The 21111-nt window shown below is 38.1% G+C and overlaps 1 long non-coding RNA gene across 1 annotated transcript; it reads left to right on the forward strand.

The window, feature by feature from the left end:
* The first annotated feature begins 740 nt into the window (after positions 1-740).
* On the forward strand, positions 741-5661 carry LOC147917887 (uncharacterized). Its single transcript, XR_015554674.1, has 3 exons — positions 741-1954; positions 2756-3159; positions 5579-5661. It is a non-coding gene; the product is annotated as an uncharacterized LOC147917887 (long non-coding RNA).
* Positions 5662-21111: the final 15450 nt, after the last annotated feature.

Here is a 21111-nt window from a genome sequence, read left to right on the forward strand (position 1 = left end):
ACAAAAAAAAGAATATTTAGTAAGTATTTTTGGCTACCTGAGCAGATCCTCCTGCTATAAAATAGTTTGGATCTAACTATTCCTTTGAGTTTTGTACCTGAGACCTGGTTAAAATTTTGAAGATCCTTGTTTGTGTTTATCTGTCTCTATGTGTGTTTGTTTGCCTCTGGATGGTACAGTTTCTAAAGGAGTTCTATTTAATTGGCTTAGAGTAAATACTTTTATAAGTTATTTCTGGATGTAATAGAGCTAGCCCAGATGTCTTTCAAGTTAACAAGATATAAAATGATCTTTGGTAAATGAACTCCTTTAAGTTTGTTGGTTTAATTTAAATAAATATGTTTTCAGAGTTATCAACATAGGATATGATGCAGACTTGTTATCTCTGTTAAAAAATTAGTCATCAAAGGTAATAACAGAATAATAAGTGTTTCTGTCCAATGTCTCATGTCGGTTTTGTAGACAATCTAAATATAATTATTGGGAACAAGTAAACTAAATAGATGTGAAAAGGATGAAAGTTTTGGGGGGAACCTTTTAACAATAATTATGTGTTATGGTGTATGTACTTAACTTAAAATAATGACTAAATGCTTTAATGTCACACAAAGTTTTTTGAAAGTAATCTAAACATAATTACTGAAAATAAATAATTTAGATAAATGAAAATAGATAAGAGTTTTTGGGTGCAATAATTATGTTTTAAGGTATATACTCTTGAAAAATAGCTTCCAAAAACTTTTTGGTAACTTGAAAACTTTAGAGTTTTTCTAAATTAAGTTAAATGATAAAATTTATTGAGTATATGGGTCATTTCCACACAAAATAAAAATTAAAAATTGATTACTAAACATAGATTTGTCTGCCTTTGGTTTCTTATCTCAAAGAAACTAAAAGATGCTTGGGTTTATTGATAAACATGTTTTGTGCATGCTGAGAAACTTTCTATGAGAAAACACATATTTCTGGAATGTCTGTATACAAGGAAAGCAAAATGTATGTTTTCAGTAAAGAAGGTATAAACAATAGAGATATTTTTGTTTGTTTTGTTAAGAAAGATAAATTTGTCCTAAAGTACTGGGAGAAAAAAAGAAAGACATGGGACAAAGTCTGAATGTAAAAAGTAAATAACAAAAGGTTTATTAAAATAAAACCCTAAAAAATTTTATGCCTAGTCAAGTTAATTAAAGTAAGCTGATGGAAAATTAAAATTTAATCTTTCTCTCCCTTAAAAGGATAATTTTCTTAAACTTTTTATCTGCTCTTGATAAAAAGATTATAAAAAGGTTTTTTTTTTTTGGCTGTTTTAACTCTGCCTTTAACTGTTTCTGTTGTCACTTTGATTGGATGGATAACTAAACATTATTTCATAGGAACCTATGATATTGTGTGGGTAAATGTTATTGAAATAAATGTTTAAAAACTATATAAAATTCCTAAAATTCTGATCTGTCCTGGTTATCAGTCATAATTCTGGTTACTTTAAAGTGTTGTATGTCACAAAATTAACCAAATTTCTTTTTCTATTGTCATTTTGGGGTCTTGTTTACAGACAGTTATTTTACTTTGATGCTTTTGCAAAATATGTTTCCTCCTCAGAGAGATTCATGGAAAGGACTCTAACATTTACTCTAGAACAGAGGTTTCTGATAAATTTTCAGATTATAAAACTGAACTAGATAAAAAATTACAAAACTATAACTGATGGCCTCATGAAAATGTTAACAGAAGATCAAAAGTTATTATCATGGGACTGAATAAATTGATGAGGCTGATTATAATTTTTATGACCTTTCAATTGAAATATTGCTGATTTTTAATGTTTTGTTTTTCCAGGTTTAAGGAAAACTTTTTCTCTTTTCTCTTAAGGAACTATGATTTTACCTTTGTAAGCAGAATTAAAACACTTATCTTTTTCTCTCTATATGATCCCACCAGAATTTGGAAACTCTTAGTAAGTGAATGTTATTATTTCATGGCAATATAGTTGTTTACATAAGTTCAATAAGAATCTGTTCTCCTTATAGCAGGACACAATTGGAAACATTGGTTATATTGTCAAAGCTTTGACTGGAATATCATATTTGAGAGAAACATACATAGACTCAGATATGACCAAACAGCTTTTGAGAAACAAAGATTGGACTTTATGGAATAAACCCAGTTGAAAATATTGGCCTGGTATCTTGTTTATAGCATTCCAAACAGCAACCTTACTGGATAAGTAAGGAAGGTCACTTATCTGGCAGGTGCCTGGAACCTCAATATTTTGGGGAACTCAAAAGAAGAGAGGAATTCACCCAAATCTGTAGGTAGTACAAGAAAGTCTGATGACAAAGTCTGTGGCTTGGCTTTCCTGGCCTTAAGAGGCCTTTAAGGTTCAATCTAAAATTCCTTATAAAAAGTTCCAGCAAAGCAGATTTAAAAGAGCATATATGATCAGTTACTATTTTTGCTGTATTTATGTAAATAATTGAGCCAGGTTTATCAAAACTAGACTTATTTTACAAACTAGTTAGTCTTAATTTGGCTATCATTAGTAAAAATGAAGGTAGTTTTAGAGAGAAAAATTTTGTTTCAATAGAAACTATAATATACATTTGTGGATGTTAAATTCTGGTTCTGTTAATTGTCCTGAGATTTTTGTTATATCTGTTAACCAGACTGGATCATGAATTCTTCCAGTCTCTTGAAATATCTAGCTACAAATCTCCAAACTAACATTTTCAATTTTTTCCATCATTTTCTTTTGCAGTCATTGGGAACTGAATCTGCCTTTTTTCCTGATGCCTTACAAACTAAATCTGGAGGACTTAACATGAACTTAAGAAAGATTCGTGTCTGTTGCTGTGTAAGCCACTCAGAAAGGTACCTGAACTCCCCACAACATCATCAGAGACATTTGAAACTGCAAGAGATGCTTTGACCCTGACTTCTTAAAATCTTATTTGGCTGCTCCCCTGGTCTCAAGAACTGGTTTATAATTTGCTCCAAACATTAACCTTGTTTTTTCTTTTTGTTTCTCTAGAAATCCTTCTTATTAAATATCTGATTACTTGCTCACACAATATAGGCCTAACTTTGGGAGCCTACCTACATCATTGCCTTACTAAGAGACTGGTTCAATGAGATGGAACAACCTATGCCCCTTCTCAGCAGGTATCCCCAGAGGTACCAGGCCCAGACTGGTTTTTGGGACTGTTTTCTTGGATTCTCCAAGGGATTAAGTCTATTTTTCAGGGACTGTTAAAATTTGGGTGATCTGTTCTTCTTATCCTTTTGTCAGATACTTAATGTGCCTTTAGATGTTATTCCAAACTGTTGAACATGGTACAAAAGTTCTAATAATGCAAAATGTCAACCTGAAACCAGGAACAAAAAAATATTCCCAAATGAGTGCTAAACAGTCTCATTCCCCTAACCGAGACCTACACCCCAATTCAGCAGGAAGTAGCTAGATCGGTCATTGCCCCAAATCCCTCAAGATTGAGGAATGAACATAAAATAGGGGGGAATTGATGCCAGCCCTGATATCAGTTCCTCTGCATTAAACTCAGCATATATGGGGTTAAAACCAAAGCACACATCCCCTTTCCCTGCTTCTGTAAGTTATATTCATACATAAATATTGGTTTCTTTAAACCTTTGTATCCCTGAACTTCACAAGGCAAACAGAAGCTACAAATTGTTAAAAGCCCAAGTGGCCAGACACTGGACTCACACTGAAGTTTTGGCTAATTACTAGTTTTTGAAGTTTTATTGCAGAGAAACTGATATCCAGAGAATATCAAGAAGCTAAAGCTTCCTAGACCCCAATTCCTCAGCTTCCTGGCACCAGAATCCACCCTCCACCACAGAGGCAGACAACCAAGGACATCCACTTACAGATTCCCTTATCTCACCCTCCTCCTCCTTGCCAGCAGCCTCACAAGGCCAAATGCAGGCTGGCGGGAAAGCACTGACCATCAAGGCCACAGGATCCCCCTCCCTGCAAGCAGCCACATCCCTCACAATCTTTAAAACCACTTGCCTCCCATCTTTCAGGGAGATGGGACAAATTTGAGAGTTCTTGTCTCCCAGTTGACGTCACCTGAAATAAAAACCCTTTCCTTGCCATAAGCCTAGCATTCCAGTTTTTATTTGGCCCCTCTTGTGTGGTGGGTAAAGAACCTGTGTTTGTGTCTGGTAGCACTCAAAGTCCTTTGGTCATCCCTGGAGAGAGACTTTCTTACTGGAGATCATTTCCCCTAGATTCTGGCATGTACCCTTCCCAGGAGCCAATTGTCATTCTCTCTCATCCTCTCGAAGTTCCAGGGCCCCCAAAGCTAGTGGTCTGCCAGAAGCTGCTCATACAGGTTCACATAAGTCAATTGTTAAAATTTCAGGAATTTTGCAAGCCTGTTGTTAAACACAGCCAATGCTAAAAGCTAAATTATATAAGCTTACATTTAAATAAATTATATTTTTAAAAAGTAATAAGTACTGGGGTTGGCCTGGGGGCGCAAGCAGTTAAGTGCACGCATTCCGCTGCGGCGGCCTGGGGTTCTCCAGTTCGGATTCCGGGCTCGCACCGACGCACCGCTTGTCAAGCCATGCTGTGGCGGCGTCCCATATAAAGTGAAGGAAGATGGGCATGGATGTTAGCCCAGGGCCAGTCCTCCTCAGCAAAAAGAGGAGGCTTGGCAGACGTTAGCTCAGGGCTGATCTTCCTCACAAAAAAAATAAATAAATAAAATAATACCAAAAAAAAAATATGTAATAAGTACTCAAAATGCATCACTTCCTAATTATTTTACTACACTTTACTATTTTATGCTCTTGAGATTATTTATGTCTATTGTATCTGTATAGTGGAAATACTATATAATGGTACACATCTTTATGCAAATGCTACCACAGAAATGAGCAAGCACTATAAATCAGGGTTTTGTGGGTTTTTTTGTTTGTTTATTGCTATTTTTATTGGAGAGGTGGTTGTGAAACATTTGCCAGCGCATCACTCCCCTTCTCCCCAGGGAAAACTGAAACACACCTGTTATTCTATTATGCAGACCAATTTAAACTCTTTGTCACAGCCACACACTCTGGAGCCTGGATTTGAACAAAAGAGGCCTATTGAGAAGCTTTTCTAAACTCTAGAGCATTCCACTTATCAGATGAATTTTACCACACCTATAAAATTTGCAACTGCTGCTGTGTTTTTTAAAATGCATTCACAGATCTCTGACTGATCCTGTTTTCTTTAAAAGGAAATACTGAACACAAGTATTCAGTATAAAGATGCTTAAGAGAAGTCAGTGAAAGAAGAGGGCAGGGAAGTTTGCCATGACTTCAGAAAATCTGAATCTCCCTCATAGAAGGGAGTCAGGAGAGTCTGAGTTGTTGAGGGAAAAGTCCTAAAAACAAAGCTAATGGAAACACCTCTGTCTGTGCGGTGGGGGGGGGGGGGATAACAAAAGTGAGGGGAGCGGCCCCTTCTATCGTTTATGAGTCATTTCCTATTTTAATTCTTCCTGTTTGTCCTTGGGTTTTCCACATGTAATTGTTGAGTCTACCTTTTACCCTTACACCCCCCCAGGTCATGATTACCACAGTCCTGGTGCCCGATGAATACGCTGGGGACTCTGAAGCACTTTGATGTTGAAAGCTTTAAGAAGCCAGAAACGACTTCTGAATTTGCAAACTTTCCAGTTGCTGTAAGCCTATCTGATTAAACTGTAGACACAAGCCCGTACCTAGCCCTAGTCTGAATGCTTGCTTGCCTACTTTGTCTCTTTCTTTCTTTCTTTCTTTCTTTCTTTCTTTCTTTCTGTCTGTCTCTCTTTCTTTCTTTGTTTCTTTCTTCCTTCCTTCCTTCTCTCTCTTTCTCTCTCCTCACTCCCCTCCCATCCTTCTTTCTTTCTTTTTTCGTGTTGCTCTCAGTATCTTAGAGGTATCTTGACTGGGGAGTGCTGTCACAAGGAGAGGAAGTAAGAGTCAGAGTATAAGATTTGGAGTCTCATAACTGAACTACTCTTAGTCCACCAGAGGCCTGAGAAAGACATAGACAAGACAAAAGAGCAAAATAGTGTTCCTGTGAAAGGGGAACCATAAAAACAAAACTTCTTAGCTTTGTTTACCTTTTTACTAATAATATCAGAGTACCTACATCTGAGAATAATAATAGCTCTACCCTAGGTGGCTACTTTCTTCTGCAGTGTTCATTCAAGCAGCTGGAAAGAGCATGGGCTTTGTCGTGGGACAACCTTGAGAGAAATCCTGGCCCCTCCTCACTGGCTGTTGGACCTGTGTGAGCTGCTCTACATCTCTAAGCCTGTTCCCTCAAGGATATACTCAGGCAAGCCTTGCAGGCACAATCTACTGATTGTTAATGGCCACTGTTATCTTGACTGGTCACTGACTGTGCTGTACCAGTTGCTAAATATTTTAAATCAATCCTGATTAGATTACCCTAGTGTGTGTAAACAGCCTATCACAGAGTCTGCCTGGAACAAAGCAGTGATGTTCAATAAATGTCAGTTCTATCAGTTCTTTTCCTACCTATCTACCCTCAAACCTCATCATCAACACAGTTCTGTTGGGAAGAAGGAAAAAAAAAAATATTACTATTATGTTCCACAGCTTACATATAGGAAAACACAGACACAGAGGTAAATGCACTAAGAACATGATGGTGAGTCAGAGGCACCAGTCTTTGATCAAGGCTTCTTGTGCTTGATTCAGAGCACTAACCACAAGACTCTAGACCTCCCTGGTAATCAGTTAACAGTTTTAAAGTGGAAATAGCACAAACTTTGGGGTGCGAAGGAGCTGGGTTCAGATTTTATCCCTGCCACTTACTATCTATGTGACCTTGAACAAGTCACATAACCTTTTTAAACCTCAGTTTCCCCTGTGTAAAATGGGACCAATATATCTAAATGTTTAAATGGGATAGTGCATGTGTAAGAGAAGTTTAAAATGGAATACCTTCTTTTTTAGTTTGGGTTAAGTCTCCAAAAACCAAAAATAAAACAATGGATGCTAAGCTCTCCTCACATTACTAGGCTTGCCCCCTTTTTCAGGAATTTAAAAAGGAGATGACCAAAGTTGGATTTGTGGCCCTTAACACATCACCTATATCAGGAATTGAAGTTGAAGAGAAGGGGAAGGACAGAATTTCTTTGGAAAGAATTATGGGAATGCTGTGTTCTACACAGCGTGGCAGAGGGGGACTTCCCCCTCACCTCATACCAGTTTGATGGGCTTCAATAGAACCACAAGTAGCAGATCATTCAGAGGGACAAGTGTCCTCTGGAGTTTGGGGTATATAAGGACTGTGAAGAGAGGCTGTGAATACATGGGCCTAAGGCCACAGAACAGAGAAAGAAGACTGACCATCCACAGATAGTGGCACAGGAATGTAGGATTGTTTCCCCAGACCGGACATAGGCTTTCTAAGATGGAGTTAACCTGGACCCAATTTAAAAACTCATCACTCTATAGAGGTCTCCTATGACCAACTTTGGGAAATCCAGTCCTGAGAGTTGAAGTTAAAATCAGCCAATCAGATAAGAAACATCACCCACATCACAGGAGTTATAGTTAAAGATTAACAGCAGGGGAATCTTTGAAGAACCTACAAATATACCCCATGGAAAAATAGCCAACAATTGTTAATTTGCCCCATTCCAGATCACAGGGGTACGTAAGATGGACTCAAACCTCCATTCTAAATCCTTTGGCAATGCAATGCCCTCTTTCATGGCATTGCTCTCATGGGCACTTCTGGCTCCAAATTTCTGCTTCTGCTAAGTTAGTTCTGTTTATGGATCATTTGGCCACCTGTTTGTATTCCTTTTTACCTTAAACCTAGGCAAGGCTCAGGATCCTTTCCAAAATTTCCACCCAAAAACCTCCATTTACACAAAGCTGTTGCACGGGTAGAAGAACATTTTGATTGTATGAAAGGGTTTTGGAAAAGGGGTTGGATTACACTGAATCAAAACAAAATAGCAACTATTATTTTTATCTTCCCTACTAGCATTTCCATCCCATTCTTCTGGTAATAGACCCTTTCCCTAGGCAAAAATTAGTCACATGATCTGTATAAGGCAATCATAGTACCCTATTTCGCTGGCATTGATGATTGGACCAAGGGATGGACATGTAATCCAAGAATGGCTAATTAAAACAGGTCTCTGGAATTGTTATACGAATATTGAAACAAAAAAAAAAAGCTCTCTTTCTATGGTTGCTGAACTGAGTCCTGCAACAACCATGATTCCTGCCACATGGCAAAGTCCTGTCTGCAGTAGGAAAGAGTAAAGTCAACAAGGAAAGAGAAACAGAGTCAAACAGGGATGAGCAAGACAGGAAAAGAAGGAAGGGGCAGTAGAAGGGAGAGAGAGAGAAATCTGGCAGTGTTAATTCAAGTTTCTGGCTCCAGTTCCTGCAGCTCTCATTTCTGTAATTCTTCCTTAGATGCTACAAACTCTCTTAGTATCTTTTCAAACTCTGTGAGCCACTAAGATCTCTTTTTTATTTAAGCTTCTTTGAATTGGGTTTATGTCACTTTCAAACATAGGAAGCCTAATTAATACAGCAAAAAACGTCCAATTAAATGTTGGAATTTTAAATGGCCTTAAAAGCCCTTTTCTTATTCTACCCCCAGAAGTGTTCACCCTGTGTAGCTCTCTTTTTTTATACTCTTGATAGCTTCAATCTTTCCCCTTTCTCTTCTCTTTCTTTCTTCTCTTTCCTGTTTTCCTCCTAGAATCAAAACTAAGTTCCTTCCAAGGAGTAAAGGGGCACATATGTATGGTGATGGATAAAAACTACACTATTGGTGGTGAACATGATGCAGTCTATACAGAAACTGAAATATAATAATGTACACCCGAGGGCCGGCCCCGTGGCTTAGCGGTTAAGTGCATGTGCTCCGCTGCTGGCGGCCCGGGTTCGCATCCCGGGCGCGCACTGACGCACTGCTTCTCCAGCCATGCTGAGGCCGCGTCCCACATACAGCAACTAGCAGGATGTGCAACTATGACATACAGCTATCTACTGGGGCTTTGCGGGGAAAAATAAATAAATAAAATTATTTTAAAAAATAAATAAATAAATAATGTACACCCGAAATTACACAATGTTATAAACCAATATGACCTTAATAAAATAATTAAATTAAAAAATTAAAAATAACTTTTAAAAAACTAAATTCCTTCCCTTTTGTGTACCAAACAGTTCTACCACTTTTTTCATTATATCAGTCCTGAAATCCACGTCCTCAGATCACATCCTTTACTGTGAGTGGTTTATCAAGGTATTTTCCTAAAGACAGTTCAATACAAGAAAAGTCTTGGGCCATTTGTTGGCTATTGGGAAAAAAATCCAATCCAGACATTCCCTAACAAATTTTTGGATAATGGGTCAGATAAATTACTTGAGTTTTCTCACCCATAAAATTACATTTTAGAGTTAAAGAATATATATAGATGAGCTAGCCCAACCCCTTTAATAAGCTTAGTTATTAAAGTTAAGTGGCTTGTCCAGTACCAAAAAGGAGTTAGCAGTAGTGTCAGGGCCCCTGATTCTTTGTTCAGGGCCTCAGGTCACCAGACAAGAGAATAAGCCTCTATCCTGACTATTGCCAAAATATAGGTTGGTTTAAGTTTGCAAACTCAATGTTCAGAAGGAACCTCTGAGCTTCAGTGAAACTATTGTTTTCAGTGTCATTGAGTCAATTCCTACTCCTAGCAACCCTGCGTACAGCAGAATGGAACACTGCCAGGTCTTTTTGCACCATTTTTTCATCTTGTGGCACTAGATCAAACAATGCTCTCCTGCTGTTCATAGGGTTTTCATGGCCATTTTTTCAGAAGTTGATGGCCATGTCCTTCTTCCTAGTCTGTCTTAGTCTGGAAGCTCTGCTGAAACCTGTCCACCATGGGTGACCCTGTTGGTATTTGAAACACGGTTGGTATTGCTTTCAGCATCACAGCAACACACAGCCACCACAGTATGACAACTGATAGATGGGTGGTGTGGTTCCAGGGCCAGCAAAAACACCCAGGTCAAGAGTGGTGGTGAGACTGCCAAATCTTAACCACTAGACCACCAGAGCTGGCTCCATCAACCATAAATGATGTAAAATAGATCACCAGTTCTCAAACAGTTTTAGATCAGGAAACTTATTTAAATGAAATCCTATACTGACTGCAAATAAAAATGAAATAACGATAGTAATAAATATATCAGTTCAGATCCTCCAAGAAACAAAATGCCAAAGATTTGCTGGGGGATACATCTATGAGAGAAAAAGGATAAGGAGCTGGAGAAGTGGAGAGACTCTTCAGACCATGATGTAGATATGTTCCTTAGGAAAAAGAGAAAAAAGAAAGAAGAATTGGATTAATAGAGTCTCAGACTGCTGTGCAGTTCTAAGAAAGTTTCAGCTAGGCTGATAAGTCCTCAAGCCAAAGTCACCCATCAGAGGAGTCTGCATCTTGCAGGAAAAGGCTTGTGTTAGTATTCATATCACATTCAATTATTGACTAGGAGCAGCCCATGAAAAGTGTGACTTCAGTACAAACACAATGGTGGATTCAGAGCATGCCGCTGGAGTCATCAATCAATCAGGCTTCCTGCAACAAAAGATCTGAGTGGTGGACTTTCATGGCTACCTCAATTAAAAAAAAAATTTCTAAAGAAGTTGCATTTGCTTCTTTTCTATATCTGTCACTTTACCCTCCTTATTGTGCTCATGTGGAAAAAGATGAAAGATACATAAAATAACCAAATGGAAGTTATAGAGCTGAAAAATACAATATCTGATATGACAATTCACTAGCTGGGCTTAACAGCTGCAAAAGAAATGATCAGTAAACCTGATGACAGTAATAGAAACCATCCAAACTGAATAATAGAGAGGAAAAAAACACTTAAGAAAAGAGACAAGAACAGGGTTGGCCCAGTGGCATAGTGGTTAAGTTTGCATGCTCTGCTTTGGTGGCACAGGGTTCGCAGGTTTGGATCCCAGGTGCAGACCTACACACTGCTCATCAAGCCATGCTGTGCTGGCATCCCACATACAAAGTAGAGGAAGATTGACACAGATGTTAGCTCAGTGACAATCTTCCTCAAGCAAAAAGATGAAGATTGGTAATAGATGTTAGCTCAGGGCCAATATTCCTCACCAAAAAAAAAAAAAGAGAGAGAGACAAGGACAGTGCCTCAGTGGAGTGTGACACTGTTAAGCAGTATGACATAAATGTAATCAGAGACCCAAGAGCCGAGAAATATTTCAAGGAATAATGGCCAAAGATATTCCACATTTGATGAAACTATAAACTCACAGATCCAAGAAGCTCAATGAACCCCAAGCAAGATACATGTAAAAACCACACAAGTAATATCATAACCAAATTGTTGCAAACCAGTGATAAAAAGAAAATCTTAAAAGCAGCCAGGGGAATATGACTCTAGGGACCTCGGAAAAGGCAAAAAAAAAAAAAAAAAAAAAAAAAAAAAGCAGCCAGGGGAAAAAGGAACACTACATACAGGAGAAGAAAGATAAGAATTATTGCAGACATCTAGTAAAAAAAATTTTGCAAGCCAGCAGACAAGCAACTTCTTTAAAGTGTTGAAAGAAAAAACACTGAATATAGAATTCTACCCAGAGAAAATATCTTTTTAAGTAAAATAAAGACTTTTTAAGAAGAATAAAAGAATGGAAGTAAATTAACTGCACACACAACTCAAAATTATTTAAAAGAATACAAAAATTTCCAATAACCTAAAATTCACAGTTTCTGGTACCCAATAAAAAATTATCAGGCAGGAAAATATGACTCATAATGAGGACAAAAACAAATAAATCTAAACAGAACCAAAAAAGGACACAGATGATAAAATTAGTAGAAAAGGACATTTAAACAGCTATTATAAACATATTCTGTATGTCCAAGAAGGTAGTAGAAAGCATGAGCGTATAAAGGAGACACCTGGAAGATGTGAAACAGGCCCAAACTGAACATCTAGAGATAAAAAATACAATGTCTGATACCAAAAACCTCACTGTGTGGAATTAAGAACTGATGAGACACTGCACAAGAAAAGATTAGTGAACTTGAAGACATAGCGATAGAAACTATCCAAAATGAAACAAAGAGAAAAGACTGAAAACAAAATAACCAAGAAAATCATTGACCTTTTGTGTAGTTTCAGATGGACCAATATACATGTAATTAGAGTCCAGGAAAAGGGGAGGGGCCACAAATTTGGAGAAGTAATGGTCAAGTTTTCCAAGTCTGATGAAATTATAAACCCATAGATCCAAGAAGCTCAATAAATCCCAACCACAAGAAACTTAAGAAAACTATGCCAAGATACTTCATAATCAAGTTGCTTAAAACCAGTGATAAAGAAAAAGGCTTAAAAGTAGCCAGAGAAAAAAGACAAATTATGTACAGAGGAATAAAGATAAGAATGACAGCAGACTTCTCGCTGGAAATAATGCAAGCCATAAGACCGTGGAACAACATCTTGAGAATTAGGTACAAAAATTGTCAACCTAGAATTCTACACCCAGTGAAAATAGCCTTCAAAAACAAAGCTAAGGGGCCGGCTCCGTGGCTTAGCGGTTAAAGTGCACACGCTCTGCTACTGGCGGCCCGGGTTCAGATCCCAGGCGCACACTGACGCACCGCTTCTCCGGCCATGCTGAGGCCATGTCCCACATACAGCAACTAGAAGGATGTGCAACTATGACATACAACTATCTACTGGGGCTTTAGGGAAAAAAAAAAAAAAAAAGGAGGAGGATTGGCAATAGATGTTAGCTCAGAGCTGGTCTCCCTCAGCAAAAAGAGGAGGATTAGCAGGGATGTTAGCTCAGGGCTGACCTTCCTCACAAAAAAAAGCTGAAAAAAAGAATTTTTAAGACATACGAAAGCTGAAAAAATTCATTACCAGCAGATTGGCACTACAAGAAATGTTAAAGGAAGCCCCTCAGGAAGAATGAAAATGATACCAGATGATTCAATTAGAAAGGATAGGACAGCTAGCATTCAACCCCTTTTTTCACCCCTGTACTGAGGTGCTCCAGGTGAGGACTCTGGAGCTGCCTGAAGATGTCTCAGAACCACCTCAATTGATCTCTACAGGCCCTTCCAGTTCTCTCCTTTTAAAATGACTTGATTCTGGATTGTGTGTTTCCTCTTGGGCACTTTACCTAATAGCAGAATAAATAGCCATCAAACAAATATTAGTGAGTGAGTTACAGTTTCATGATGCAAAGAGTTAGGAATAGTAATTGAATTAATATGATAGTTTTCCAGTGTTAGTGATATTTACCAAGTATTGTTTTGATCATCAGCACTCAGGGATATGGCAGAGGAAGTACAAAGAGGCAGAAATTGTGCTAGAACTGAGTCACACAAAACCAGTTGTAAAAAAAATCATGGTATATAGTAGTTGAAAGAACACTGAAGCTGACTTAAGAAATTGAGTGCTAGGTCAGCTCTGCAACCAGTTACATAAGCTTGAGACTCACTCGTCTCTTCTGGACATCAGCTTCTGCATATTTACAATTAGGATGTTGATTAAACAACTCTGAAAGCTTTTCCAGTTCTAACCGCCTGTGATTCTATGAGCATAACTGACTACAGACTAAACTCATCCTGTCTGTGACTATCACACCCTTTTCAGTCTGACTAGTTATCAGCAGGGAAATTCCCACAACCCCAAAATAGCCACTATTTTTATAATTTAAAAATTAAAATATGACAACATGGATAAACCTTAAGGTCATTTTGCTAAGAGAAATAAGTCAGACAGAGAAAGACAAATGCTGCATAACCTCACTTATATGTGGAATCTAAAAAAAAACAAAAAAACTGAACTCATAGATACAGAGAACAGATAGGTGGTCGTCAGAGGTGGGGAGCAGGAAGTGGGTAAAATGGTTTAAGGAGGTCAAAACGTACAAACTTCCAGTTGTAAAACAAATAAGTCATGGGGATGTAATGTGTAGCATGGTTACTGTAGTTAATAAACTGTATTATATATTTGAAAGTTGCTAAAAGAGTAGCTATTAAAAATTCTCATCACAAGAAAAAAATGTGTAACTATGTATGGTGATGGATGTTAACTAGACTTACTGTGGTGATCATTTTGCAATATATACAAATGTCAAATCATTATGTTGTAAACCTGAAACTAATATAATGTTATAGGTCAATTATATCTCAATTTTTAAAAAATTAAAATTGATAATTGTTAAGTTTTAAAATCTTTCCAAAATTTATATACCATAAAATGTCCTTGAAAGGGCAAAACTATAGGGACAGAGAACAGATAAGTAGTTGCCAGGGTTTGAGGGTGGGGAGAAGGGTTGAGTACAAATGGGTATCACAAGGGAATTTTTGGTGTGATTGAACTATTCCATATCTTGATTGTGGTGTTGGTTATATGACTGTATGCACTTGTGGAAACCCATAGAATGATATACCACAAGGAATGAATTTTGCTGTATGTAAATTTAAAACTAAATAATTTTTAAAAGAATAAGTCAATAGCTTCAGTGGCAATTCACATTTGTTTTTTTAAGTTTACATCATTTTAATATATCCTAGGTAATTTTCCAAGCATTAAATTTAAATTCTTATTTGAATATCTAGTCTCTTAAAAATATCCCAATTCTTAGCATATACTTCAAACATAAATAATGTATAATGTAAAATAAGTACATTGTTTTCAAAATATGACAGGTATGGCCTTAAGAGACTTTTTAAAAACAGATTTATTGAGGTATAATTTATATACCATAAATTCATCTGTTTTAAGTGTACAGTTCAATGATTTCTAGTAAATTTACAGAGTTGTGCAATCATCACCACAGTCCAATTTTAGAACATTCCATCACCCCATAAAGAGCCTCATGCCCATTTGAAATTTAAGAGACAGTCAAAAAAGTAGAAGATGAGGAGTCAACCTGATAAGAAATTTGCTAACACAGAATCCCAGACATTCAGAGTTGTAAAGCTCTTAAGGCCATCTAGCTCAAACTTCCACCCATGTTCACATGCCTCTATAACATGTCTGACGGGTAGTTACCCAACCTATTCAGTGATAATTAAGTGATTATCTTATTTAACAACCCATTTCATCCCTGGTCAGGTCTATTTATTGCAGTTATTCGTTACTTTGAAGCATTGAAGCCTTACATGGGCCATCTTCCACATGCCCTAACCCTCAGCTCAATAACTACAGGAAGTCCCAACTCGAGCAGTCTTAAGACTGTAAAAATCAAAAGTATCTCTGTTCTAGGAAAAAGTTGGGAATCTCTGGAAATAAGAATTAAATCTCTGGAAGGTACCCAGGAAATGTTTAAAAGGAATTCTTCTTAAGCACTTGAGCTGAAGTACAGAAAGGAATTCTTCTTAAGCACAGAAAGCTGAAGTAAGTAAAAGAAGCCTGCAAGCTTTAAAGTAGAAGACAAGGCTGAGGGAATTGAGCACAGCATTGGAAGATGGGCTGGAGCTGCAGAATGGCTATAGAACATGTCTGGGGTAGATGACAAGAAACAACAGAGGAAGAAATTAGGTGATACCAATGGAAAAGTCCAAGAGACTGTTTAAAACCATTCATGGCAGTATTCTGAAGTCAACCAAGTCAAGAGGACCTGTCAATAAAGTGGATCAAAAACACTACTATGCAATTAAATATGAAACTAAAACTAAGATTACTTACATTTTGGTATATTACCCCATCCCATGAATTCCCTCACTTTCTGCTAAGTAGGTAGCAACTTGCATAACTGGTCCTTGTGTATTGCATTGGATGAGTAAAAAGACTGGTGGAAAGGTAATAATCCTACAAACCACCAAGGGCGGCAAAGGGAGCAGATATGCTGGATACCTGGGAAATTACCAAATCACCAGGGCTGGCTTCATGGGCTTGTCACCTGTCCAATCACACACTTAGAAGGTTCTTGCATTTGGTTTAATGCTCTGTTGTTGCCATCCTGCAATTCTTAACAATTTTTTAATAAGACGCTCTGTTTTTTTCTTGCAGCTGTTACTGAACCAGGCCCGTTTTGCCTGTGACACAGTATGCCAATCACCAAGACTACGAGTTTGCAGCAAAGAAAGGGTTTATTCACAAGGCAGCCAAGCAAGGAGATGGGAGAACAAGTCTCAAATCTGCGTCCCCAAAAATGGGGATTAGGGATATTTATAGGATAAAGGGGTAGGGTGGTATGAAGTGTGGGGACAGATGATTGGAGGTAAGGAAAAGTGAGGTGATCGATGATCTGCGCAAACATAGTCAAGCTTCATGGCTCTTCATAGGATGCATGGTCCCAAAATGATGGCATTAGCGTGATCTGAGGGTGGAGTTTTCAGCCCTCCCAGCATCAAAGGGTCACCTATCGGATACTCACGCAGGCCCAGTTGATGGGTCAGTAGTGTCAACCAACTTGAACTGGACAAGGAGTTGCCTCTCAGTTCCTGAAAAACAACTTAAGCACCAGTTACCATGGTGACCCAAGCATCAGAGATGTTATCTATATGGAACCTAGTGGGAGTCTAATAATATATTGCTTACCTACACGACTTTTAAGAATAAGCAGCATAGCTAATGATGGGGGGGCAAACAACCAAAGGCTACAATTAATAACTGCCTGAAAAAATGACTTTAGTTACTAGCTAACTAATCATTAATGGCTATCTGGCCACCAATTTCACAACAGGCCATGCAAATTACATAGCTGATCTTGAAACCCACTCACACCAAGGATGGAGGATAGGGGAGATAGTAATAACCACATATCACATTTGCACAGCCCCTTAAGATTTCAAAGTCCTTTTTCACATCTTGCTTGACCCTCACAACATCTTTTAAGGAGACAAAAAAGATGAGGCATTGTTGTGTTTTGTCCAAGGGCATAGAATCAGGGAATTTTGGAAGAGATATTATCAACTGTGTGGTTTATCTTTCCCTGCATCATTTTACAACTAAAAAGCTCAGGTTCAGGGAAGTTAGAAGACTTGTCCAAGGTCACACAACAAATACAACACCAGGAAGCAAGGCGTTTCTATTCCAGTTGTCTATAGACAACACTATACCATGTCGTCTCTGTGGAAGTTCTGGACTGTGAGCTCCATGATGGCTAGAATTAATTATGTGTTATTTGTTTTTGCAGGATCAGAGTGGGTACCCAGCGAAGGTATATGTAACTGCTTCCACTTAAAAAATACTTTATTATTTATATTTGTAATATCTCATTTGACTTTCCCAACAAGTTTATAAAGTAAATGAGGTAGGTATTAGTATCCTCATTTGCAAGTGAAGGAAAAAGTTTCAAAGAGGCACATGTATGGTTACGGAGCTTTATAGTGACTCAGGGAGCAGACCTGATGCGCCTTCACTCTTTCTCATAAACTTCTCACCAACTCTCACCACATGGGAGACTTCCTTTCCAGTTCCTGCCTGGGTACATCAGTGCTGTTCTCCACAAATGGGTAAGAAATCAGATATTTATTAAGCACTCACTCCAAATAGTAAGAGAAATTGGAGCCTGGGCCGGCCCCGTGGCTTGGTGGTTAAGTGCACGCGCTCCGATGCTGGTGGCCCGGGTTCGGATCCCGGGCGCGCACCGAGGCACCAATTCTCCGTCCATCCTGAGGCCGAATCCCACGTACAGCAACTAGAAGGATGTGCAGCTATGACATACAACTATCTACTGGGGCTTTGGGGGGAAAAAATAAATAAATAAAATCTTTAAAAAAAAAAAAAAAGAGAAATTGGAGCCATAGAAAAAGAAACTAAAATCTACGTATGTATAAATACATACAGTCACAAAGAAAGATGGTGACAGAATTCCATTTGAATTTAAGATAAGAGTCATTGGAGTTCATGTAGTTCCACAAATAAGCAAACCAAGGTCAGCCTAAGGTCACACAGACAATAGCTACAGAAAGGACCCAGGATCTCTTGTTTCCAGGTCCAGTATGCAGCTTCTGCAGTCAGGGCTCCTCTGGTTCACTACCCTAATTCTGTGCTTAATGACTTGAATTATCCCTTTGTTCTCCCCAAAGCATCAAAGTCTGCGAGTCAGCTATTGACAAGAGTCGCCACACATGTAGCTCTGATTTGTGTGACCTGGGGCAAGGCAGCAGATGGGGACACAGTATCCAGGAAACTTACAAGTTATTATGAATGTGGGAGTCTGCCTAGAACTAACTCAATGAAGTTAAGAGATACTCAATACTGATTGTACTTTAATATTTTCATAACGCTACATCTGCAAAATAACCACATGGAAACAATAAATGGGAAGAGGAAAGAATAGGTATACAATGTTAATAATTCCATTGTTCTCAAATTTGAACTGGGGGCATTGATTACCCATAGTGGAAGAAGCAATGAAAAGTTGATATATAACAGAAGTGGTGGTGCCTATCAGTGAGAAAAGGATGGATTTTTTAAATAAATCACACTGGAACAAATGGACCCCTCCCTCCCCAACACCATTCACAAAACTCAATTCCAGGAGTATGAAAGACCTAAAGCGAGAGGCAAAATATAAAGATTTTAAAAAACAGTATAGGAGAATATCTTCATGATCTTGGCATAGGAAAGCATTTCTTAAACAAGCCACAAAAGCACTAATCATACTCGTACATTAAAAATTTTTAAGCTGTTCACCTCAAGAAATCATAAGGAAAGTGAAAAGCCAAGCCACAAACTTGGAGCAGATATTACAACGTATATAAGTGACAAAGGACTAATATCCAGAAACATATCATGAATTCTTATGAATATACACACGAGAGAGAACTGATAAAATAAAACAGAGGCAAAAGGCATAAATGGGCATTCCCCAAAAGGCAAAGGGGAAATCCAAATGGTCAATGAAGATATGAAAAATAGCTCAACCTCTTTAATAATCAAATAAATGCAAAATAAAACCACAAGGAAGTACCATTACACATCTCAGATGACACAAATATTAAGATCAGATAATACCAAGTGCAAGAGAGGGAAATGGAGCAACAGCAACTCAGTATAAGTTATACCTGCTGAGTGCAGAGTAATTTGGTATAAACAGTGTAGTCTTTTCTTCCACTCGGTAATTCTACCCATAAGTGCACAATCCTAGACTTGGAGGGATTCCTGCCATGTACACTAGGAGACCTATGCAAGAATTTTCACAGAAGCATCATGCTTATTACCTCAAACCCAGAAACAACCCAAATGCTCCTCAACAGTAGAATGGGTAAATAAACTGTGATTTATTCACATAATGGAATATTATACTCCAACAACCAAGAAAAATATAGCTGCATACATCAATCTAGCTCAATCTCACAAACATAATAATGAATGAAAAAAGCAAGTCACAAAAGAACATGCGAGGTATGATCCATTTATATAAAGACATAAACAAGTAAAGCTAAACTATATTCTCTAGGGATGCCAACATTCCTAAAGTTTAACAGTGTTAAACTATAAGGAAAAGAAGTGATTCTCACAAAAGTCAAGGTAGCGTTACCTAGAGGAAGGAAGAGGGGACATGTGACCGAGAGGGGCACACAGAGAGCTATGTTCTGTTCTTTAAACTGGATGGTGGTTGTACTAGAGTTTACTGTAACTTTAGACTAGTTCATTAAATGGTATATAGTATATTAAATCATGAAATCACCATTTTTATGTGTCAAATCTGAGCAAATATTGACAAATTCACGTGGTTCAATGTAAAATATATGTATATGTGTTTATGCAATATGATTTGTGTATGATACATTTCACAATAAAAAAAGGGGGAAAAAAGAAAGATGCATTGGATAGGTGTCAGGTAATCTAGGTTCTAAGACGAGTAATTGGGTTCCAGCCTCGGTTCTAAGACCACACAGGAGCCCTCTGCCCCTGTTTCTATAGAGAAGCAGCGTAGACTAGTGGTTAAGTGCTGGGGTTCTGAAAACAGGCAGATCTGGGTTTTAATCCCAGCCCTGCCACTTATGAGCTGCAAGCCTGTGACCTGATTACTTAATTTATTCAGGCACTGATTTCCTCATCTGTAAAGCAGCTGTAGTGGTAGTACCTCCCTATCTTATAGAGTTGTAATGAAATGTAGACACAAATTTAAATGAAGCAGCTGTAACAGTGTATATAAATAGCACAATGCCTGGCACTTTGCAAATAACTGAACAATGTTAGTCATGTTATTGAGTCTCATTCTCTTCTGTCATATTCCTTTAGAGGGTTTCAGAAAGGTGCAAAAGAAAAATTACGTGAATGTGTTTTGAAAAAGCACAAGATTCCATGCAAGCACTATGACTATTACCATTTTTACCCTCTTACATGTCCACATTAGTCCATTATCATGTATCATAAAGGCAAGGCTATCACCTTGATGACACTGAAGGCAAAGCAGCCAATAGGAGTTAAAATAGAACATTCACTGCCTTCCATGCAGGGTCAGATGTGAATGCAACACTTGAGTTTCTCAACAGAGAATTAAACCATACTCTTCCTAACTCCAACCTGCTAGGGCAAAATCAAAGTTCTTGAACTCAAGAGAATAAGTCCTTTCAAAAAGCCACCTAGAGGCCAATCAATCGAACACCCTCAACTGAAGAAAAGAACCAAAGTCCAGAGAAGAGTCTAAAACAAATGCCAAGCCACCTTTCCAGGGAAGCCAGCTGTGCCAGTGAGGCTCAGTCAGCTGAGACTTCCAGGGTACCAGGAGTAGCAGCCCGGGGTGTGCAAAGTCCCCTTTCAGACGGAGCCGCAAGCTGCTCAGACCAGGTGGATTTCTGCCTCACCAGAGCTAGCAGATGGCTTGGCTTTTCTACTCTGAAGTTCTTTTTAAATGTGAAGTTGTGCTATTTCTATACAGAACATTAAAAAATAAATAGGAAGTGGGAGGTATTTGCCGCGGAAACAGGATGGACTGTACCAACGGTCCCCAGTCCACCCTCATCTTGCACCGTGGGTGCAAGAGAAAGAAAACAAAACACCATATTAGTTCCTAAGAATTCTGAATATGGGATCTGATTTTGGAGAAGAGCAATATTTGATAGAATTGCCAGGGGAATATGGTGAGTTGATAAAGATAAGAACAAA

The sequence above is a fragment of the Ceratotherium simum genome, chromosome 2 (genome assembly GCF_057802395.1).
Source record: "Ceratotherium simum simum isolate JZ-2026a chromosome 2, ASM5780239v1, whole genome shotgun sequence".
In the NCBI taxonomy this organism is placed as follows: domain Eukaryota; kingdom Metazoa; phylum Chordata; class Mammalia; order Perissodactyla; family Rhinocerotidae; genus Ceratotherium; species Ceratotherium simum.